Raw genomic sequence first — 25833 nt, 5'->3', positions numbered from 1 at the left:
ACACAATCTCATAAGGGGTTGATCATTTGAGTGAGATGAAGAGAAACTTCTTCACGCAAAGGGTTATGAATCTTTGGAATTCTCTATTCCAGAGGGTTGTGAATGCGTCATTGTTGAATATATTTAAGACTGAAATGGACAGAGTTTTGGTCTCTCAGGGCATCAGGGGAGCAGGATGGAAAGTAGAGCTGAAGCAGATCATCAGCCATGATTGTATTGAATGGTGCATCAGGTTCAAGGGGCCATATGGTCGACTGCTGTTCCTATTTCTTGTGTTCAATAAATTGTTAATTTGGGAAAACATTGTATTCATCTGTACACAAAAAGAAGCATAGTTGGACAGCATACATTCCTTTTGCATGGAGAAAATGACCAAGACAAATACAATAATAACTGACTGTCCCATTTTATTATTTTTGTATTATCTTCCCAATATACATACAAGAAAATCAGCACTGCTATCGAATGAGATCGTATGTAGGCCAAGTTCATACTAACTTGCCATTTTAGATGTCACCACTGATCTTTTTCCTCCAGCTGCATAGGTGTGCTAACACTCGGAACTGTTTCACAAATCAATGTATGCAGTCACATTTTTAGTTATTTGGTCTGAATAGAAATCAGCCCTCTGGATTCCTTTCTTTCATAGGTGTTTCATTAAATACATACCATTCAATTACAATTTGACCAATAATAAAAAAGTTAAATGTATATGAGGAATAAAGAGGATTGGCTTTCCTACATGAGAAAATAAATCAAATCATATTTAATTCATTAACAAAAAAGCATGAGAACCAATGTTAACTTGGCAATGTTTACATGCCTTGGGGACTCTAATGGGAAAGTCTAAGAAAAACAATGTTCACAATAATAACTGAAAGCTAAAGATTTGAGTGGGAATGCAATTTAGTTTTCCCACAGGACAGATCAGTTTCTAAAAACAGTTTAAAAGTCTTATAGCTATTTAGCCAATTTTAACATTTCCTTGGAAACGTTGCACAAATTGCACAAGTATAATCATAAAGGTTCGCCATTTTTGCAAGTAATAAAATGCTTTTACTCTTTGATTGGCCACCCTGCCAGTACACTACGGTATGCTTTAAAAAGGTAAAACAATATTACGCTAAATAAAATAGAATCACAGGTTTTCTTTATCCTGGTTCAAAAGGTTGTTGGTGAAAAAGAAGCAGGTACTGAAAATGTTAGGAGGGTTTTGTTTTAAAAAATGGACTAGTGTGTGCAAAAACATGATTTCTGGGGCTGGAAAAATATGTCTTATATGATGCAATTTACAATAGCTTTTTCTTAAACATCAAGGACCAACGTGAAGTTAAATATGCATTATTAAAGATAGTCTGTCGATGCCTTGAAGGCTACGTGGGTGCAGTCAATGAGCCCCTGGACCTGAGAAAATCCATCGACAGCAGCAAAACCCAGCTCCTCTCTGCCTGTGCTGGTCCATCTGTATCAAATTCCACAGTTTCTGGATGAGCTGCTGTTTGAGAGATGCCATCCAAATCCGCAGCATCAGCTGGAACGACCTGAATACCTAAAAATTCAAGGTGATGGTGACCACCACCTTGATGGCTGCAAGTATGGGACTGCCAAGGGGGTCATGATTCATCAGGTCATTGTGGACCAGAGTGTAAACCTCCAAGGCAAACTGCCTGGACAGGCGCAGTTTCCTATGGCACCGGCGGTCTGTCATTTGCAGGTTGCTGACTAATGGGCAGTAGATCCAAGGTCTTGGGTAATGCCTTCTTCTCCTTGCAGCCCCTCTCTGTGCTCCTCAGACCTCTGCCTGAACGGTGGATGCCTCTGCTGAAGTTCCTTCTCACTGCTCCATCCAAAGTTAGAGTAACCTGCTCCTATTTCCACTCCCTCAAATACACACCTTGACAAATACATGCCTCTCAGCTTCAGCGATAGCAACACTGTGCCACAGGTTATGCAGCTAAGCATTATTCTTTCACTTTCAAATGAGTTGACCTGTGTATCCATTAGCCCTCATGGCTCTCTGCTGTGTTCATGCTAGCTGCACCCTGACGTGCCCTGGACACTGCGTGATCCATGTGCCTGCCAATTGAAAGTTTGAAACTGCTCCTCTGAAGCCTGTTAGTGAGCTCTACAAGCACTTAATTGGAGGCATCCAGGTTTCTGAATCCCCCACCTCCAACCCCATTTGCCTTTGAAAATCAAATCACATTTCAAAGGCGGCAGGATCTGGGAATGCAATTTTCAGATTGCACCCGCAATCAAATGGCAATTGAAAATCCAGCCCCTAATGTTTGCTTTATTGTCCTATGAAGCACTGATCTGGCATAGCACCAAAATATCTTATCAAGTGCTAAGATAATTGAAGTAGTCCTCTAATTTGAAGAAGATAGCAGGAGGCAACAATGAAACATAGTTGCTGGCAAACATTGCTCCATAATCAGCCCGCAATAACATCATTGTTTCAAAATAATGCACAGCTTCTGCGGGATGAGAACGGAACAACAGAAACTGATGTGCCGCAATGTTAAGCAGTGAAAACATGATAACTTGACTTGTTTCTGTCATAAGCTACAATTCATGATTTTTAGAGGACCAACAGCCAACATCATTGTAAATCCCAGCACTCCTTCCATACTTGAAGTTGGGCCTTTTTGCTATACTTTGCAATTAGATTAAAGTATTCATTGTGTAATGTGCAACTAGCTGTCAATATGCCTGGTGATTCAAAAATCAAAGAATACACACAAACTTATTTTTAATTTGAAGTTCCTTAAACATGGAGGCAATTAATGCTTTCCAGCCACTTTGGCAGAATAAAGCCTAGTTCCCACCATGGACCAGTATTTTTCCATTAGTTGATTGCAGGAGCATATTCTGTGTTTAGAAAAAATAGAGAAACTGAAAGGGCACATATTTATTCTAAAATTGAGGAAATTGCCTTAACATAATTAAACATTTTCCTAAAGATCATCACAAATTTGGCATTTCATGAACAATGCATGTTTTCTTACTCTATCCCAGAAAATATTATGGAAATAGCAGTTTCAATTTATCCTGTGATAGATTTTCTAAATTTACCCTAACCCACAGTTGACATTTCAGTGGTCTGCATATAGGAGTATCCAAAATTACATCCCCAAATTGCTAAATTTCAAAAGACAAACAAGACATAATGGACACTCATTATTCATCTACTTTGGTGAAAAACCATGGTCCACAAATTCAATTTTTCAGATAAAACGGATGCCCAAGAGTCCATTGTGTCATGCAATATGCATCCCACACCGGAATCGTTTTGCTCGATTGTTGGCTTGGGTTGCTCTGTAGGCACCTCATAATAATATTCAAATAATTGCCCTATGTGGTTGTAAACTGGTCAATCTGACTCACATGATAAACTGGCTCAGCAAATCGAGGTGCTAACAGGCAGCAAGGAGTCTGCAGGAGCACTATTTAAAAGGCACATCCCGTCCACACAGGTTAGTTGCTAGTTTGTCCTTTTTTGGGCTATTCTGCACATTCCAAAAGTAAATTTCAACTTCTGGAAACAATTTTGTGCTGGACTGCTTTTTTCTGCTTTGCAAACAGCTTTTTACAGCCATGGGTGGTCTGACTTTGTGGCTGAAGGATGAGCGGGAGAAGTTGAGACAAGCGAGCAGCAACATCTGGGAGTACAGGGAGGAGGAGAACACCTCACCAGAGGGCCAACCCACAGCGGGTCTTCAAGGAGGACTTCTTCAACTTCACTGAGGAGCAATGCAATTCGCCAAGGAAGCTGACACTGAGGTATGTCATCTGCTGTAGCCACAATTGGAGACCCAAACTACATAGATTATACAGCACAGGGCAGAACTTTCAGACCAACCGGTCTATGTCGGAAATGAGCACATGGACAACTATGCATGGCTGTTAGGCTCACCAAGGGCTTTAACTTTATGCCATGAGACTGTTCCTGCTGCAACAGGTAACTTCAGCAATAGCTTCAGCTTTCTGTGCACTGCTGATACAAGGAAGTCACCAAGACTCTGTGACAGAAAGGAAACCTACATCTCTTACCCCACATACCGACCAAAGCAGGATAAGACAGCATTAGCCTTCACTGTGCCAATATTGCCTTACATGCTCACCACTGCCAACCTGACATCCTTAATAGAAAGGGACACCACTCCATAAATATGCCACTTTTTGCAACCATCAAGCAAATCTATGCCTGGTTTCCTGGCAGCAATCATGACTCCTTCGTCCTGCACCAGTTCTGTGCTGCCTTGTTCTAACTAAGCCACCCAGTCTCAGTTTGGCTAATTTGCAACAAGAGATAACTCTTTGGGACCTGGCTTTTGATCCCTGTCAGGAATTCAGGCACAGGCACAGGAGTATACAGCAATGAAAGCCATGCCACCGTCAGGAATATAATTCAGCAAATGATCCAGAAGCTCATTAAATACTCCTGCTGCCTGAACAGTTTGGGAGGAGCTTAGAAATATATTCCTGACAATGTTTACAGATTTGTGATTATATGCTGTCCAACTTCACTTTACTGAGGGACCAACTTTTACCACTACTAAAGTAGTAAAAATTGGAAGAAGAGCAACATCACCAAGAGGTGTTACCTAGAGGGCATTCAACACCAATGGGGTAAACAGGACATCCCTTCTCCAGACAATCACAGAGGCCAAGGTCTATAAAGTAGCATTGGTGAACCTGGGATCCCATTCTACCATTCTCCCAGCCATTTTCTGTTTACAATCTTTCTTCCTCTCTACAGCCACAATGCACCTTCCCATTAAGAGGAACTGGTTTATTTTATGTGACATCAGATACATTTAATATCTAGTACCTCTCCCCTCAAAAATGAGGCACTTGTAGCATAGAGACATACGCCCTGCTATCTGAAGGCCCATTAGCAGGCATGATCAAATTTCTAGGCGCATAATTTTTCACATGCAATGTATCATGCAAAATATTGTATGCTAGTTGTAAACACTTAGATGAAAATGGTGCTCTAAATTGAATAAAGCACACCCATTTTCAAGGTATATGACACTGATAAAGCAAACCACCTCATAGAATCTGTCAATGCTGCATGGGAGGAAATAGCAGCACTGCTCAATTTCACTCATTCCAGTAAAAAGTGCTGGAGCCGGATTCACAGTCTTGGAGCAGCCCAAAAATCTTCTACATAAAATCGCCCATCAGTCACCCTGAACCAAGTTGCCAGTCATCTGCTCCACTTTAGCCCTCGCCACAGTCATACATAAAATTTTTTTCTCCTTTCTGGATTCACCACACAATCACAGAAGGGCTCGAGTGAAGTGATAACACCCATTGTTGACATCTGGTTACAAATATCATCTGATATTTATGTAGCATGGGTCATTAATATCAAGAACAGTGACAATATAATGCAGTGTCAGTTTGTGTGTAGCCTATAGGTGATTTTTTTCTTATTCATTCACGGGATGTGGGCTTCACTGACTGGGCCAGCATTTATTGCCCAAACCTAGTTCCCCTTGAGAAGGTAGTGGTGAGCTGCCTTCTTGAACTGCTACAGTCCATGTGGTATAGGTACACCCACCATGGTATTAGGAAGGGAGTTCCAGGATCTTGATCCAGTGACAGTGAAGGAATGGCAATATATTTCCAAGTCAGGATGATGAGTGACTTGGAGAGCAACCTCCAGGTGGTGGTGTTCCCATCTATATGCTGCCCTTGTCCTTTTAGGTGGTAGTGATCATGGGTTTGGAAGGTGCTGTCTAAGGAGTCTTGGTGAATTTCTGCAGTGCATCTTGTAGATGCTGCTACTGTGTGTCAGGGGTGGAGGGAGTGAATGTTTGTGGATGTGGTGCCAATCAAGTAGATTGCTTTGTCCTGGACAGTGTCCAGCTTCCTGAGTATTTTGAGAGCGGCACTCATCCAGGCAAGTGGGGTGTATTCCATCACACTCCTGACTTGTGCCTTATAGACGGTGGGCAGGCTTTTGGGAGTCAGGAGGTGAGTTACTCGTCGCATGATTCCTAGCTTCTGACATGCTTTTGTAGCCACAGCATTTATATGGCTAGTCCTGCTCAGTTTCTGGTCAATGGTAACCCCCAGGGTGTTGATAATGAGGGATTCAATGATGGTAATGCCATTGAAAATCAAGGGGCGATGGTTGGATTCTTTCTTGTTGGAGATGGTCATTGCCTGGAACTTGTGTGGTGCGAAAGCTATTTGCCACTTGTCAGCCCAAGCCTGGATATTGTCCAGGTCTTGCTGCATTTGGGCACGAACTGCTTCAGTATCTGAGGAGTCGCGAATGGTGCTGAACATTGTGCAATCATCAGTGAACATCCCCACTTCTGACCTTATGATGGAAGGAAGGTCATTAATGAAGCAGCTGAAGATGGTTGGGCCTAGGACACTACCCTGAGGAGCTCCTGCAGTGATGTCCTGCAGCTGAGATGACTGACCTCAAACAACCACAACCATCTTCCTTTGTGCTAGGTATGACTCCAAACAGTGGAGAGTTTTCCCACGATTCCCAGTGACTCCAGTTTTGCCAAGGCTCCTTGATGCCACACTCAGTCAAATGCTGCCTTTATGTCAAGGGCAGTAAGTCTCACCTCATCTTGGGAGTTCAGCTCTCTTGTCCATGTTTGAACCAAGGCTGTAATGAGGTCAGGAGCTGAGTGGTCCTAGTGGAACCCGAACTGGGCATCAGTGAGCAGGTTATTGCTGAGCAAGTGCCGCTTGATAGCACTGCTGATGACCCCTTCCATTACTTTACTGCTGATCGCGAGTAGACTGATGGGGCGGTAATTGGCCAGGTTCGATTTGTCCTGCTTTTCGTATACAGGACATACCTGGGCAATTTTCCACTTAGCCGGGTAGATACCAGTGTTGTAGCTGTACTGGAATCGCTTGGCTAGGGGCACAGCAAGTTCTGGAGCACAAGTCTTCAGTACTATTGCCGGAATATTGTCATGGCCCATAGCCTTTGCAGTATCCAATGCCTTCAGCCATTTCTTGATATCACGTGGAGTGAGTTGAATTGGCTGAAGACTGGTCTCTGTAATGCTGGGGACCTCCAGAGGAGGCCAAGATGGATCATCCACTCAGCACTACTGGCTGAAGATTGTAGCAAATGCTTCAGCCTTATCTTCTGCACTGCTATGCAGGGCTCCTCCATCATTGAGGATGGGGATATTTGTGGAGCCTCCTCCTCCAATGAGTTGTTTAATTGCCCACCACCATTTGTGACTGGACGTGGCAGGACTGCAGAGCTTAGATCTGATCCGTTGGTTGCAGGATTGCTTAGCTCTGTCTATCACTTGCTGCTTATGCTGTTTGGCATGCAAGTAGTCCCGAGTTATAGCTTCACCAGGTTGATACCTCATTTTTAGGTATACCTAGTGCTGCTCCTGGCATGCCCTCCTGCACTCTTCATTGAACCAGGGTTGATCCCTTGCTTGATGATAATGGTAGAGTGGGGGATATGCCAGGCCATGAGGTTACAGATTGTGTTCGAGTACAATACTGCTGCTGCTGATGGCCCACAGTTGCTAGATCTGTCCAAAATCTATCCCATTTAGCACGGTGGTAGTGCCACACAACACGATGGAGGGGTACCCTCAATGTGAAGGCGGGACTTCGTCTCCACAATGACTATGCGGTGGTCATTCTTACCAATACTGTCATGGACAGATGCATCTACGGCAGACAGGTTTGTAAGATTGAGGTCAAGTATGTTTTTCCCTCTTGTAGGTTCCCTCACCACCTGCTGCAGACCCAGTCTAGCAGCTATGTCATTTAGGACTCGGCCAATCCGGTCAATGGTGGTGCTACCGAGCCACTCTTGGTGATAGACATTGAAGTCCCCCACCCAGAGTATATTCTGCGTCCATGTCACCCTCAGTGCTTCCTCCAAGTGATGTTCAACATGAAGGAGCACTGATTCATCAACTGAAGGAGGGCGGTACGTGGTAATCAGGAGGTTTCCTTGCGCAGGTTTGACCTGATGCCATGAGACTCCATGGGGTCCGGAATCGATGTTGAGGACCCCGACTGTATACAACTATGCTGCCACCTCTGCTGCTCTGTGCTGCTGGTGGGACAGGATGGTGATGGTGGAGTCTGGGACATTTTCTGTAAGGTGCGATTCCGTGAAAATGACTATTGCAGGCTGTTGCTTGACTAGCTTGTGAGACAGCTCTCCCAATTTCGGCACTAGCCCACAGATGTTAGTAACGAGGACTTTGCAGGAAATTGCCGTTGTCATTTCCAGGGCCTAGGTTGATGACAGGTGGTCTGTCCGGTTTCATTCCTTTTTACTGACCTTCCTTTCCCTAAAGGGCATTAGTGTCCAACAATCAACAATGGTCATCATTAGACTTTTAATTCCAGATTTTTATTGCCACTATGCCACTGAATTCAAATTCCACCATCTGCCATGGCGGGATTTGAACCCGGGTCCCCAGTGCATTACCCTGGGTTTCTGGATTACTAGTAAAGCGACAATACCACTATGGCATCGCCTCCCCCACCGTGACTATTAAACAAACCAGACAGTACAAATTTTATTTTAAAAGCATTGTGCAAAATCGTTGATTTGACAGGGAAATATCCCATTAGTTATTTATAATATTGTGCAGACGATAACCCTGATTTTGGTGGCTGCCTTAGTCCTCACTAATATGTTAGCCCTCATTAATATGTTCTGCACATTGCACCATATGGACACGGTGACAGTAAATTCATATTTGGGGTAAGATCCATTACTTGCAACCCAGATAAATGGCACAAAATCTTTTCTCTTCTGTAGAAGTAGAAGACTTTCTTCTGCCTGAGTGTATATTATTCAATATAATCATTTCATAGAAGGGGTGTAATTGGATTCTATTTTATCAGTAATATCACAGGGTAGAAAGATCAAATGACTCCTGAGCAACAAAGTGGAATGATTGAACTTGGTCTTCACTGTCAGTGAGAAGAGTTGAAGCCCTCAGGAGTCTCTGTCCAAAACAAAGGACATAGAGGACAAAGACCAAATGGTTCACATTTGCATATGTTTTCTTGATCAGCAACTCTGAAGACTCTGCTGATTGCTGCTGTTCACTACTCTATATTTTCAAAATCTACTATGTAACTTCATCACAATATTTAAATATCTTAAAAAACACCAAGATAGAGTGGAATAATAGATAAGTAAAAAAAGGACAAGATTGAAGTCAAGGGAAAAGACTTAAGAATCATATGCAGTGCAAACAGGTTACTGGTTCACTATGAAACCATTATGCACTCATGTCTTGGCAATTTTACCCCACAAACCTGCTCACAATAAACTTTCAGTAGCAAAGTAGCAACAAAATAAACAGAACTCCAGCCATGATTCCACCCTCTATTCGCAAGATAATTATGGAAGACAAAGGTCATCTATTCCAGCTCGTCTCATCCATCTTGAATGACATACGACAATTAAGATTTATTAGGACCAGGAGTAGGCCATTCATCCCCTTGCGCCTGCTCCACCATTTGATAACATTGCCTACATTATACAGGTGACTACAACTCAAAAGTTGGCTGTACTTAGTTGGCTGTAAAGCGATTTGGGACATTGTGAAAAGTGCTGTATGAATGTAGGTTTTGTCTTTCATTAGCCCTGCATGCAGTGGGCAGAGTGACGGTAGCAATGGTGAAATTAGAAGCCCAATGCTGAGTCTCCAAGGATAATTAATCACAGAGAAATCAACTGATGCTAGAAAAGTGGCTACAAAGAATTCACTACAATTCAACTATGTAGCTTATAAACCTTACCATTCTGGCTTCTCTGGCGCCAACTCACTGTCATCCAATTGTATTGTGAATTTACAGCCTATCCAAGGGTTCTATATGATGTTGCATTACATTTGTACTAAATAAATGTGCAAATACTACTCTTAAAAAATTGTAATTGTTGTTTGAGATATGAGAGAAACAGCCAAGTAAGAAAGTAGAAAAATTGAATTAATAAATACGAAACTCCAACAGCAAAAAAATGAGTGTGACAGCAAAATCCCACGAGAAATCATTTCTAGACACAATTAAGTCATAGGATTGGGTTTCTTTAAAGACCCTTTTTGGTAAAAGCCCTTTATGCTGTATCTCTGGGATTTCAATGGATTTTTTTTTGCCAAAGTTACAATGGATGATTGGGAATCCTCACCCCAGAGAACTTTTGAGTCCCACAGTGTGACCCCGTACTGCTAGATGTTAAACAGGATGCTGCAAGGTGGGGTGAAACTAGGATGGAGTAGAATTTTGTAAAACCTTTCTTTAAAAAATCTTTGTCATGAATAGGGATTTCATTCTCAGGCTTTGCAAAAGCAATAGAATGGATGATAGTGAGTCAACATCCTGTTTTGCATCAATCCCGGTTTTTAGTTTCTTACATTCACAAGCCATCAACACAGCATGTCATCAGAATTGTGTCTACTTCAGGGCATAATAAAAATTTAGACTGCTATTTATATGGTGGTTTAAGTTCAGAAGAGAATTTTGAGAAGTGGACAGTATTTACACACCCCTCAACTTCCCAGCCAGGAGTGCAGCTCCAACAACTGTCAAGAAGCTTGACACCATCCAGAACAAAGCAGCCCACTTGATTGACACCCCATCTACAAACATTCACTCCCTCTGTGAGTGCTGGCTAGGCCAGCATTTATTGCCCATCCCTAATTGCCCTCGAGAATGTGGTGGTGAGCTGCCTTCTTGAACCCTTGCAGTCCATGTGGTGTAGGTACACCCACAGTGCTGTTAAGGAGGGAGTTCCAGGATTTTGACCCAGTGACAGGGAAGGAATGGCGATATATTTCCAAGTCAGGATGGTGAGTGGTTTGGACGGGAACTTCCAGGTGGTAGCGTTCCCATATATCTGCTACCCTTGTCCTTCTAGATGGTAGTGGTCGTGGATTTGGAAGATGCTGTCTAAGGAGCCTTGGTGTGTTTGTGCAGTGCACCTTGTAGATGGTACAGACTGCTGCCGCTGTGTATTGGTGGTGGAGAGGGGTGAATGTTTGTGGATGGGTGTCAAACGGATTGCTTTGTCCTGAATGCTGTCAAGCTTCTTGAGTGTTGTTAAAGAAGTCTAGTGGTAATGTCTGGAAACTAGAATTGTACAAGGTGCTGTGCCGTTGTGAAATTTTGAGAAGCTTTTCTTTGCCTGACAAGGAATATTTCTCCCAGGCACCCTTGAATAAAGATCTTACCTGGATCTTACGTACTCCAGAGTACGTACCCCCACAACAGGGACCTCAGTACTAACCCCTTACTATTTTTTTGCAAAAATATACTTTATTAATAAATTACGCACTTGTGGATAGACACAAACAATGCTGCACATTACTGACGAGTATCCCCTCTACAGACAAAGTGGTGGACTAATCACCTTAAATTCAGCAACTGAGGAGGCAATCGTTTGGTTTTGGGGATTTGCATTCACTAAATAAATAAAGTTTTCAAGGTACCTAATTCAGCAATCCAGGAGGCAAGAAAGAAAAGTATTGATATTCATCCAAAGTCTTGGATGCTTTGCATACAATTACCAAAAGCAAATGCAGCACTGCTCATTTTATCTACAAGGTCCTACACACACTGAGATGACTCTTCAATTAATCAGTTTTCTGTAGAGCTAGATGAAGGAAGGACATTGACCTGAACACCCAAAAAAACTCTCTGCCCTTCTTCAATTGCTGTTATGGGTCCTTTATCATCCACTTGAACATGCAGTTTGGATGTCAGTTTAATATCTCATCCAAAGAATCAAATCTCTGACAATGCAACACTAAACTCTTTCAGCACTAGATTCTGCAAGCCACAAGCTAAATACTATGATACCTCTCCAAAAGCAAACAACCACCACTAGCTTTTGTATCTTCAGATCTAACTAAACATTTTCAGGTTCTAGATGTAGCAATCACCATTCGAAATTGCTGTGGGAAACCAGATGTCCGAAGGCTTGCATATGTCACTGCAGGTGGAAAATTGAGGAAAGCCAACCTGACTGAAGTTTTTGAGTGGGTGGCCAGTGCTCCATTGCCAAAGGGTTCATAAAGGCGAAAAATCATAATAAGAATATCAGTTTCAACAGACACAACTGGAGGAACAATTGGGGGTTTCAATGGGAGAAAAATCTACAAAGAAGCACTTTGTTGATAACAGTAATGTGAGGACTGAATTCAGTTGTTCCAACTGATCAATTGCAATGAAGAGCTCCTAGAGATTGGCTCATAAAGCATTAATATCCTGAAGTACTATCGTATATTTTATAGCTTATGTATAACTGTGTTAACACATAATAACATTTAAGTTAACCTGTAGATGGCAATGGTGTAAAAGAAATTTGAAAAGCAGCAGAAAACTGGTGAACTGTATTTAGTGTGGGGTGGGAACACAAATATGACTGCACTGTAAATCATTCACCTGACTGTGTCTTAATTCATTTGCATTGACACAAATATACTTTCTGAAAAAAAGATATTTATCACACTTTGTAAAAATGTAAAAATGTAATACATTTCTTAAAGCACTAGCCCCTACATCTACAGAATTGCGAAAACAGCATCAGCATCAAACACCAGAAGTGAGGCCATTTCATTCCACAATCCAAAAAAATGGCAAATTCACATCACAATTTTCTGGAAATATAATTAAAATTTGCTGCAGTGAGCACAGCGGCAGCTTGGGAGCAGCGTTGCCTATATCCAAGGTAGGGTCTGATACAGAAGAATAGGATTGGCACAGATTGTGCAATTATAATGACAGCGAAACTATCAGCATTTGCCGTCAATACAACTGTAAAGCTAGCAACTCCTGGTGTCCATACATGCACAGTTAAACACAGAAATGCAGAAGTTACCAGTGATTTACTCCTCCACAGTGTGCACTGTTGAATTTCCCACGGATGACAGTCTTTAGAAACCAATCTCCCATTTTACGCTGTCATATTGCTTTAAAAAAATCTTACATCTTGCTGAAATTAATTTTCTGGCCTGGAAAAATTGATTTCTATTTGTGTGATGCCAAATTACTATACTACAATAAAAGTTCCTTAGATTTTTAATATTATTTGAAACAAAATTGTTTATGATATTGCAGCTTCTACCAGCACAGGTTGAGAGAGCCATTAATAAGGTATATGGCATCCTGTGCTTTATCAATAGAGGCAGAGAGTACAAAAGCATGGAAGTTATGTTAAACTTGTATAAAACACTGGTTTGGCCTCAACTGGAGTACTGTATCCAGTTTTGAGCACTTTAAGAAGATTGTGAAGGCATTAGGGAGGGTGCACAAGAATGGTTCCAGTGATGGGTAACTTTGGTTACATAGAAAGACTGAAGAAGTTGGTGCTGTTATCCTTGGAGAAGAAATAGATAGGGAGAAACTGTTCCCTTTGATGGAAAGATCATGAACCAGAGGGTGTAGCTTTAAAAGAATTGGCAAAAGAAGCAATGGTGGCGTGCGGAAAAATCTTTTTCAAGCAGTGAGTGGTTAGGATCTGGAATGCACTGCCTGAGAGTGTGGTAGAGGCAGGGTCATTTGAGGCATTCAAAAGAGGTTTGGATCATTACCTGAAAAGTAAAATTTGCAGGGCTACAGGAAAAGGCAGGGTGTGACACTACGTGAATTTCTTCCTCAGAGGGCCAACACAGATATAACAGGCCAATGGCTCCTCCTGTGCTGTGACCATTCTATAATTGTACCTTATTCCTATTTGTGTATCCCAATCTTTATTTTGTTATCTGCAAAATTATTTAAAAAATGAAGAATTATTAATGCATTTTACTTCATGGTTTGCTGTCTTCGAATTCAGCCAAGTGATTGGCTGCTTCGTTTACTTCATGACATCACTGTTGCTGGATGCCCTTAACCTAGCACCAAAAATCAAACTAACATCAGGCCAGGTAAAATCCATGCCACAGATTACGAGATCTTTCTTCAAAATCAGCAATGAGTGCCAGCACTTCATGCTGATCACAAAATCCAGGCCAAAATTTAGCAGGGACTCATTTAGGAGCATTGGCTTTGATCTGATAACACAAGATGGGTGCTATTGTGTGAGGAGAGAATATCCAAGTGGGCTTAATTTGATTGATGAGTTTTACAAAAATATAAATTGGCAATGCAAAAAGTTCTTTACATATAAAGTTGTTTCCATAATATTGTGCAATTCTTAACCATATTGCATTACTGGTCACCATCTATGCTTAGCGCTCAAGCACAATAATTAAGAAAAATTAGCAACAGGAAAATCAGGAGATGCTGCGCTGTCAAAACACTCTTAATTAAGGTTTAGGATTTCAATGAAGTTCCTAGAACAAATTGGTAAAAAAAAGTTACCCTCAAGTAACCCGCTAAGCAGTTGAGTATTTTACTGATTCTGAGTCCTGTAGCGCCATTCGGTAACATAACAGTGTCTGTCACAATCACAGATCTGCCACTGATTTCATTGAAGACAAAATAATTAGCTGTTTAACTTCTTATGTCTGACTACTGCGAGTGCTGTTTTGTATCCAAAATAGCATCTACAGCAAGCGTGCACTTTACTAACCACACTGGATGCCATTTTGATCAGCGTATTAGCACACACACACTGGGAGTGGGAGCATCCATCAGAAGTATGCAGATTGTGACATTAATCAGTGCAATGGTGGTTTGATATGCATTAGATACCATCTTGGAGCACAATCCTCCACCTAATACCACTTATGAAGTATAGCTAAACATGTATTCAGCAGATAGAATGCCCCACTCCACCAATACATTTTAAAGAGGTCAATTATTTTCTGGTTAGTTGCTGATTGCTTTCAGCTGGGACTTGCTGCGATTGTAGAAGTGTTTGGTGGTGGTTTCCAGATTTCTCTAAAGTTGAAGTGTACAAGGAATGGTGGCACATGCTGAAAGACTTTGTTCTGACTTCAAGATTCTACAGAAACCACTTGTTCCCAGCATGGGTGCAGTAGTATGCATCCACCTTGGCCTATAGCATGATGATGAGAATAAGCAAAGGTGACACAAAGCAGGACAAGCTGCCAGAACAGAAAGGAGAAGGAATGGGAAAGTGATCTCAACAGGAGGCCACATCCATCCAAGGTATCCAGGAGCAATTCTCTTATATCGAAACGTCAACTCTTTTCTTCTCTGCCGATGCTGCCAGACCTGCTGAGTTTTTCCAGGTAATTCTATTTTTCTTTTGGATTTCCAGCATCTGCAGTTTTTTGTTTTTATCCCTTATATCAAGCCCAGTGTCGGACAGTATGTCAGAGGTCTGTGCTTCACTTAGGAGGGCTTCATTGAAATCTGACACCTGCTGCACTCATAAAAACAAGATGAGGATGGCACTGCTAGTGGATATGAAGGTGACCATGGCCATGAACTTTAATGCACCTAGTTCCATCAGGCTGTAGCAAGTGATATTTGCAACATCTCCCAATGCATATGGAAGGTTACTAAGGATCTGTGTCCTAAGAATGCTGAATACATTTCATCCTCTTTTGCCAGATTGAAGCAGGGGGATAGACTACGTGGCTTTGTGAGGATTCCAGGCTTTCCCAATGTGCAGGGTGTCATTGACTGCATGCATGCTGCTTTGAGGGCACTGCATGTTAACTCGGAACATACAACTGAAACCAATTCTACTCCATCAGCATTGAGTCAGTGTGTGACCATCAGCATTGTATAATGCAGGTGAATGCCTGGTATCCCAGCAGCAATCACTATCCCTTCATTCTGCAGCAATCTGCTGTGGCCTCCACATTTGAGCCACCACGACAATCTGGAGGGTGGTTACTGGGTGACAGGGATATTCTTTGAAAACATCCTCATGACTTTGGTGCATAACCCAAGCCCACATGGGCAGCATGCATATAACAAAAATGTCAGATTGCCACACTAAAACATGACAGAGCACACCACTGGTGTACTTAAATGTTTTCTGCTGCTGAAGTGCAGCATGCAGCTGTATGAGAATGGTTAATGCACAGGGGGTCATTTGACCTGTGCCAGCTCTCTGTAGAAACAATTTAGCTGGTCCCACTCTCCCACGTCCTTGCCCTGTAGCCATGCAAATATTTGTCCTTCAGGTGCTTATCCCTTCTGCAGTCCACAATTTAATCTTCCTCCACCACACCCAAAGTGTGTTCTAGATCATAACCATTCACTTTGTAAAAATATTTTGCCTCATGACACCATTGGTTCTTTTACCAATCACTTTAAATCTATGCCCTCAGGTTCTTGACCCCTCTGCCAATGAGAGAACATTTTCTCTTTATTCACTCTTTTTGGACCCCTCATGATTTTGAGCACCACTAACAAATCTCCTTTCAACCTTCTCTTCTCTAAGGATCCCATTTTCACCAATCCACCCCTGTAACTGAAGTACCTGATCCCTGGCACCATTCCTGTAAATCTTTTTACACTGTCACTAAAGCCTTCATATCCTTTCTAAAGTCAATGCCCAGAATTATACCCAATGCTTGGTTGACGCTGAACAAAAGTTTTATAATGGCTCTTTTTAATTCCCTTGCTTTTGTACTCCATACTTCTATTTATTTATAAAGCTCAGAATCCCCTATGCTTTTTAGAAACCAAGTTTGGAACCTGCCCTGCCACCTTCACTGACTTTACATATATAACCCCAAGCCTCCCTCTGATCTTATACCCACGTTACAATGTGTCATTTAGTTTATATTGCCTCTCCTCCTTCTTCTTACCAAAATGCATCACTTTACATTTCTCTGTATTAAATTGCACATCACATGTCTGGTTCCACCAGGCTTTGTCCTCCTGAAGTCTATTACTATCTTCCTCAAAGTTCAGTATACTTACAAGTTTTGTGTCATCTGCCAATTTAAAATTGTGCCCTGTACATCCAAGTCTAGTTCATTAATGCAGATCTGGAAAATCAGAAGTCCTAGCGAGTCTTGGAGGACACCACTATACAAGTTTCCTCTAGCCTGAAAATAACTATTCATCACAACTACAGCTAAAGCAAAATACTGAGAATGCTGGAATTCTTAAATAAAAACAAAAAATGCTGGAAATATTCAGCTGGTCTAGCAGCATCTGTGGAGAAAGAAACAGAGTTAACTGCCCAGGTCTGTGGCCTTTCATCAGAGCTGAGGAACATAAAAAATATAATGTATTTTGAGCAAGTGAAAAGGAGATTTGGGGGGTGGGGGGGGGGGCGGGGAGAACAAACAGGAAGATCTGGGTTAGGGTGGAGGGTAGGCCAGTGTGGGACAGATTAAATGGCATATGATTTCATGGTACAGAAGTCAGAGGGAGTTGTGATAGGGCAAATAAAGAATTGAAAGGTGTGTCTAGGGGAGGTGGTGGCATAGTGGTATTGGATTAGTAATCCAGAGACCCAGAGTAATGCTCTGGGGACCCAGGTTTGAATCCCAGTGAAATTTGAATTCAAATAAATTAAAAGTCTACTGATGATTGCAAAAACCTATTTGGTTCACTAATGTCCTTTAAGGAAGGAATCTGCTGTCCTTACATGTGACCATAGCAATGTGGTTGACTCTTAACTGCCATCTGAAATATCCTAGCAAGCCACTCAGTTGTATCAATCTGCTAAAATATCTGAAAGTAATGGAAGCAGCATCGACCTAGGCACCGGAAATGACAATGGAAAACTCAACCCTGTCGACCTGCAAAGTCCTCCTTACTAACATCTGGGGACTAGTGCCAAAATTGGTAGAGCTGTCTCATTGATCGTCAAGCAACAGCCTGACATAGTCATACTAATGGAAACATGCCTTACAGGCACTGTCCCAGACACCACCATCGCCATCACCATCCCTGGGTATGTCCTGTCCCATCGGCAGGATAGATACAGCAGAGGTGACGACATCAGATGGTAGCTCGTTCCACACTCTCACCACTCTCTGAGTGAAGAAGTTCCCCCTAATGTTCTCCCTAAACCTTTCCCCTTTCACCCTAAAGCCATGTCCTCTCGTGTTTATTTCTCCTAATCTAAGTGGAAAGAGCCTACTTGCATTTACTCTGTCTATACCACTCATAATTTTGTAAACTTCTATCATATCTCCCCTCATTCTTCTACGCTCCAAGGAATAAAGTCCTAACCTGTTTAATCTTTCCCTGTAACTCAACTCCTTAAGACCCGGCAACATCCTAGTAAATCTTCTGTGCACTCTCTCAATCTTACTGATATCCTTCATCTACTTTCTTGATAACCTCCTCGAAAAACTCTACAAGGTTCGTTAAACACGACCTACCACACACAAAGCCATGCTGACTATTCTTAATCAGCCCTTGGCTGTCCAAATAATTAAATATCCGATCTCTCAGAACACCTTCCAATAATTTACCTACTACTGACGTGAGGTTCACTGGCCTGTAATTACCTGGTTTACTTTTGGAGCCTTTTTTAAACAACGGAACAACATGAGCTACCCTTCAATCCTCCGGCATCTCACCCGTGGCTAAGGACATTTTAAATATTTCTGCCAGGGCCCCTGCAATTTCTACACTAGTCTCCCTCAAGGTCCGAGGGAATATCATGTCAGGCCGGGGGATTTATCTACCTTTATTCACTGTAAGGCAGTAAGCACCTCCTCCTCTTTAATCTCTATATGTTCCATGAAACTACTGCTTGTTTCCCTTCCTTCCTTATACACTATGACAGTTTCCTGAGTAAATACTGATGCAAAAAAACTGTTTAAGATCTCCCCTATCTCGTGAGGCTCCACACATTGATGACCACTCTGATCTTCAAGGGGACCAATTGTGTCCCTTACTATCCTTTTACTCTTAATATACTTGTAGAAACCCTTCGGGTTTACCTTCACATTATCTGCCAAAGCAACGTCATGTCTTCTTTATGCCTTCCTGATTTCCTTTTTTAGTATTTTCTTACATTTTCTATACTCTACAAGTACCTCATTTGCTTCTTGTTGCTGATACCTGCTATACACCTCTCTCTTCTTCTTAACCAGATCGCCAATATCCCTTGAAAACCAGGGTTCCCTATGCCTGTTAACTTTGCCTTTAATCATGACAGGAACATGCAAACTCTGCACTCTCAAAATTTCGCCTTTGAATGCCTTCCACTTACTGAACACATCCTTGCCAGAAAACAACTTATGCCAATCCACTCTTCCTAGATCCTTTCTCATTTCCACAAAATTGGCCTTTCTCCAATTTAGAATCTCAACTCGAGGATCAGACCTATCCTTATCCATAATTAGCTTAAAACTAATGACATTGTGGTCATTGGACCCAAAATGTTCGCCTACACATACTTCTGTCACCAGACCTGTCTGGTTCCCTAATAGGAGATCAAGTATTGCATCCTCTCTCGTTGGTACCTCTATATATTGATTTAGAAAACTTTCCTGAACACATTTGACAAACTCCAAGCCATATTTTCTCTTTGCCTCTCATTTCTTTTCACTTCCCCTCTAAACTTAAAGTGATTGCGATTCAAAGGACAGCCTGTGTCTATTTAATAAGGTCAGAGTTGTAAGTGGGAAAACATTAAATAACAGGTGCCACTTTCTGAGTTTCTTGGTAGTGACAAGATGTCTTCAGTTGTCTTTGTGAGGTTTTAAATTACTGATATGGTTTCCCAGAACAAAGGAAATGTTTGGGAATGCAACATAATGAGTTTGGATCTCTATCTGGGACATCCCAGGTAAGTCACGTTGCTGTGGGTATAGATTGCAGGGTTTTTCTTTGGTTGGGTTTTATCTGTGTGATTTTCTCACAGAAAAAGGCAGTTGCAGTTGAAGCTTAAAAGCAGCTTTGAGATAAGCAGAGAGAGAAATCCACCAGGAGCTGTACACCAGAAGTAAAAGGGCTATGTTGGAGTCACTGAGCAAGAAAACAGTGAGGGCCATGCTTGGGCTGTGGTGTCCATCATTGTGAGGTGCTTGAAGAGAGTTGGAGGATTGCCCAACTGGATGATGAGGAAGAATTCTAAGAAATCTCATACCTCAGAGAATAGCAGGAATGATGAAGAGAATCAAAGTAAATTCCTGAGAGCTGTGGCACATCAAGGAGAAGTGAAGGAACCCTCAAGAAACTGCAAAATATAGGGGAACTCCTGGGTGGAAATTGAAGGAGAATGGGGAGTGTCCCATTGAGATTTTCAGGCTTGAAGAAAAAGTGCTTATGAAATACTTCATTGGTGACGCAGGTGAAGATAATAGGGCCTAGGATACTAAGGATTGCCTGCAAAGAGATGACTGGCCTTCAACAAACACAACTAATCTTCCTTTATGCCAAGTATGGGTTTATCCACTGGACAGGATTTCTGCTAATAGCCAGACTATAATTTTTCCAGGGTTTCTTATTGCCACACTTGGTCAAGTGCTTCCTTCACGTCATTGGTAATTATTCTAACATCACTTTGTAGAATTCAATTTGTGTTCATGTTTGGACCAAGGCAATGTTGTCCTGGCACAATCCAAACGGAGCATCAGTGAATAGATTACTGGTGCGTAGGTATGGCTTGATAGCACTGCTATGAGACCTTCTATCACCCTCCTGATGATTGGAAGCAGGTCTTCAAACAATGGAGACAATGGCATAGTGGTATTGTCGCTGGACTAATAATCCAGGGACCCAGGGTTATGCCCTGGGAACCAAAGTTCAAATTCCGTCACGGCAGATGGTGGAATTTGAATTCAATAAAAATCGGGAATTAAAAGTCTAATGACGGCCATGAAATCATTGTCGATTGTTGCAAAACAAAATCCCCATCTGGTTCACTAATGTCCTTTAAGGAAAAAAATCTGTCATCCTTACCTGGTCTGGCCTGCATGTGACTCCAGGCCCACAGCAATGTGGTTGACTCTTAAATGCCCTCTGAAATGGCCTAGCAAGCCACTTAATTGTAACAAATCTCTACAAAGTCACAAAAAAGGAATGAAATAGGACGGACCACCTGGCATCGACCTAAACACCAGAAACGACAACGGCAATCTCAGCCCTATCGACCCTGCAAAGTCCTCCTAACTAACATCTGGGGGCTAGTACCGAAAGTGGGAGAGCTGTCTCACAGGCTAGTCAAACAACAGCCTGACATAGTTATTTGCACAGAATCATACATTACAAAAAATGTCCTGGACACCACCATCGCCATCCCTGGGTATGTCCTGTCCCACTGGCAGGACAGACCCAGCAGAGGAGGCGGCACAGTCATATACAGACAGGAGGGAGTTGCCCTGGGAGTCCTCAACATTGACTCCAGACCCCATGATGTCTCATGGCATCAGGTCAAACATGGGCATGGAAACCTCCTGCTGATTACCACATAACGCCATCTCTCAGCTGATGAATCAGTAATCCTCCATGTTGAACACCACTTGGAGGAAGCACTGAGGGTGGCACGGGTGCAGAATATACTCTGGGTGGGGGACTTCAATGTCCGTCAACAAAAGTGGCTCAGTAGCACCACTACTGACGTAACTGGCCGAGTCCTAAATCACACAACTGCTAGACTAGGTCTGCAGCAGGTGGTGAAGGAACCAACAAGAGGGAAAAACATACTTGACCTCATCCTCACAAACCTGCCTGCCGCAGATGCTTCTGTCTATGACAGCATCGGTAAGAGTGACTACTGAACAGTCATTTTGGAGTCGAAGTCCTGCCTCCACAATGAGGATACCCTCCATCATGTTTTGTAGCACTACCACCGTACTAAATGGGATAGATTTTGAACAGATCTAGCAACTCAAGAATGGGCATCCATGTGGCGCTGTGGGCCATCAGCAACAGCAGAATTGTACTCAAACACAATCTGTAACCTCATATACGCATACACCCGGCATATACCCAGCTCTACCATTACCATCAAGCTAGGGGATCAACCCTGGTTAAATGAGGGCAGGAGGGCATGCCAGGGTCAGCACCAGGCATAGCTAAAAATAAGGTGTCAACCTGGTGAAACAATATTACAGGGCTACTTACATAAGAAGTAAATGATAGACAGGGCTAAGCGATCCCACAACCAACGGATCAGATCTAAACTCTGCAGTCCTGCCACATCCAGTCACAAATGGTGGTGGACAATTAATCAACTCACTGGAGGAGGCGGCTCCACAAATATCCCCATCCTCAACAATGAAAGAGCCCAGCACGCCAATGCGAAAGATAAAGCTGAAGCATTTCCTACAATCTTCTACCAGAAGTGCCGAGTGGATGATTCATCTCAGCATCCTCCGGAGGTCCCTAGCATCACAGATGCCAGTCTTCAGCCAATTCGATTCACTCCACATGTTATCAAGAAACGGCTGAAGGCACTGAATAGTGCAATGGCTATGGGCCCTGACATCATTCCGACAATAGTACTGAAGAATTGTGCTCCAGAACTTCCTGCAGCCTTAGCCAAGCTGTTCCAGAGCAGCTACAACACTGGCATCTACCCGGCAATGTGGAAACTTGCCCAGGTATGTCCTGTACACAAAAAGCAGGACAAATCCAGTCCGGCCAATTACTACCCCATCGGTCTACGCTCCATCATCAGTGAAGTAATGAAAAGGATCATCAAGTGGCCGTTTAGCAATAACCTGCTCCCTGACACCCAGTTTGGGTTCCGCTAGTGCCACTCAGCTCCTGACCTCATTACAGCTTTGGTTCAAAAACAGACAAAAGAGCTGAACTCTAGAGCGGAGGTGGGGGTGACTGCTCTTGACATCAAGGCAGCATTTGACCAAATGTGGCATCAAGGAGCCCTAGCAAAACTGGAGTCAATGAGAATCGGGGGAAAACTCTCTGCTGGTTGGAGTCATACGTAGCACAAAGGAAAATGGTTGTGGTTGTTGGGAGGTCAGGCATCTCAGCTCCAGGGCATCACCGCAGGAGTTCCTCAGGGTAGTGTCCTCGGCCCAACCATCTTCAGCTGCTTCATCAATGATCTCCCTTCCATCATAAGGTCAGAAGTGGGGATGTTTGCTGATGATTGCACAATGTTCAGCACCATTCGCGAGTCGCGAATACTGAAACAGTCCATGAACAAATGCAGCAAGACCTGGACAACATCCAGGCTGATAAGTGGCAAATATCATTCACGCCACACAAGTGCCAGGCAATGACTATGTCCAACAAGAGAGAATCCAACCATTATCCCTTGATGTTCAATGGTATTGTTATCATTGAATCCTCCACTATCAACATCCTGGGAATTACTATTGACCAGAAGCTGAACTGGACTAGCCACATAAATACTGTGACTACAAGAGCAGGTCAGACGCTAGGAATCGTGTGACGTGTAACTCACATCCTGACTCCCCAGAGCCTGTCCACCATCTACAAGGCACAAGTCTGGATTGTGATGGAATACTCCCCACTTGCTTGGATGAGTGCAGCTCCCACAACACTCAAGAAGCTTGACACCATCCAGGACAAAGCAGCCTGCTTGATTGGCACCACATCCACAAAAATTCACTCCCTTCTTCAACAACGCACAGTAGCAGCAGTTTGTACCATCTACAAGATGCATAGCAGGAATTCACGAAGGCTCCTTTGACAGCATCTTCCAAACCCACAACCACTGCCATCTAGAAGGTCAAGGGCAGCAGATAACTGGGAACACTACCACCTAGAAGTTCTCCTCCAAGTCATTCACCATCCTGACTTGGAAATATATCGCCGTTCCTTCACTGTCGCTGGGTCAAAATCCTGGAACTCCCTTCCTAATAGCACTGTGGGCGTACCTACATCACTTGGGCTGCAGCGGTTCTAGAAAGCAGCTCACCACCACCTTCTCAAGGGCAATTAGGGATGGGCAATAAATGCTGGCCCAGCCAGCGAAGCCCACATCCCGTGGATGAATAATAAAAAAATATTGGCTGGGTTGGGTTTGTCCTGCTTTTTGTGGGCAGGATATGTCTGACCTATTTTTCACTTGGTTGATTAAATGTCAGTGATGTCATTGTACTGGAACAACTTGGTTAGGGGTGTGTCACATTCTGGATTACTACAGCCAGGATGCTTTTTATGGTTAGTCAAGTTGAGTTTCCAATCAATGGTGACTCCCAGGATGTTGCTTATAGTGACATGACAATGATAATGCCACTGGAACCTAATTAAACATTGGTGAGCAGGTTTTATTCAGGGGAAAGTGCAAACACAGTCCCACACTCCCACAAATTTTGCAGTTGAGTATCCCACACTTGGGGACACGCAGGCATCAGCACAACCGAAGTGCATGGGATAGCCTCACCCTGGGAGCACGATCTTCCTGATCATTGTATCTCCCCTGCCAAGTTGTTGCTATGTAAGTGCTGCTTGATTGCACTGTCAACGGCACCTTCCATCACTTTGCTGATTATGAAGAATAGACTAATGGGATGATAATTGGCCAAACTGGATTTGTCCTGCTTTTTGAGGTCATGTTGTCAGGACCCACTTAACCTTTGCTGTGTCCAGTCACTCAGCAATTTCTTGAGGTCATGTTGTGTGAATTGTGATGTGGGGGCCTCAGGAGGTGATTGAACAGGATCATCCACTGAGCACTTGAGGATGAGGATGGAACAATTCAGCCACTTATATTGCTGGCTTCCACCATGATTGAGGGTAGAATGCTCATGAGAGCCTGCTCCTTCCATTAATTGTTTATTAATTATTTATTTGTCTATCATCAGTAGATGCCCTTGCTAATCTCAGTACTTTCGACAAGGAGGAGTGATATTCAACAAGGATGATTCATCAGTTTAAGACAGGCGGTATGTTGCAATCAGCAAGACATTCCTTACCAATACTAAAACCACGAGACTTTGTTAGGTCTAGAGTCAAGGTTGAGGACACATAGGTGACATAAAAATTAATATTAAGAACACCATGCTAATATTTAGAAATACAGTACCCTAGTGCAATGTCTCTGTCTCTGATCCAAGACTGGGGATAAAAGCATAATTTCAACAAAGTTCCTTTTCTGAGACTTCATGAGAAAGCCAGGCTTGTCCCAGCTTGATATTTTACTGCATTATTTGTTTAAAACTATCTGTTCAACTTCATCATAAGCCTTTCAATAATACTCGTTTTAGGTGCTTCATAAATTCTATAGTAGCAATTTGTAAGTAGCAACTGAAAATTATTAAATGTAGTCAAACTTATTTCTTTATGTATTATGTGATGATATGTCCACAACATACTTTGTTATCTTAGGCCTGCTTACAAGTATAATTATTATGGGCTTGACTAAGATCAATACAACATAGGTCAATAGCTAAGCTATTCAGAAAAAAAAATATGAGAATGGCCAGAATAATATAGTCCTCGAATCCGTTAAGTCTTCAGCAATTTATACTTAACTAATGAAAATTGGAACACGCCTGAATCAACAGGCCTAGTGTATTCTTTCACTCGTGCATTTTGCATGAAGGCTTCTTCTACATCATTTATCATTCACTTACTGATATACACTTCTCAAAATTCTTCTTACCATATTATTTTGCCCATTTTTTGTGTTTTTTTTTAGTAGACAACAGCTTTCTTTATATGTTGTATCACTCAGTTTACATTCACATTTATTATTTACGAAGCTTGCAATTTGAGACTTAGGGAATGCAAGGCAAACATAATTATATATTGAAATTTCATGGCATTATTCTGCTTGCAATCGAGTAAACCAGCTTTAAGGGTTGGTCTCTTGGATTCAATTGGTTTGGGGAGTGAGAACGTCTTGCCAATCAATCAGTGATCCTTTTGAGCACACAACAAGAAGTTTACCACTGATAGGTAATGTTTTTCTTCTGCAATCCCCACCACATACAGAGTCATCGTTTATCCTGGTCAGCTGCCTATGCTAGTAAAATGATGCTGATCATTTGTCATTACCACAAGTATGAA

General features: G+C 42.4%; 1 protein-coding gene and 1 non-coding gene across 2 annotated transcripts in view; both read right to left on the bottom strand.

Moving 5' to 3' along the window:
* arhgap42a (Rho GTPase activating protein 42a) overlaps positions 1 to 25833 on the bottom strand; it is a 533191-nt gene that overhangs the window by 299521 nt on the left and 207837 nt on the right. The window lies entirely within an intron of this gene.
* Positions 24095 to 24256, bottom strand: LOC121284520. The gene has a single exon (XR_005944495.1). It is a non-coding gene; the product is annotated as a U1 spliceosomal RNA (small nuclear RNA).

This window comes from Carcharodon carcharias, chromosome 11 (genome assembly GCF_017639515.1).
Source record: "Carcharodon carcharias isolate sCarCar2 chromosome 11, sCarCar2.pri, whole genome shotgun sequence".
NCBI classification, from domain to species: domain Eukaryota; kingdom Metazoa; phylum Chordata; class Chondrichthyes; order Lamniformes; family Lamnidae; genus Carcharodon; species Carcharodon carcharias.
The sequence above is the reverse complement of the archived record's forward strand: the minus strand, read 5'-3'. Positions and strand labels throughout refer to the sequence as shown.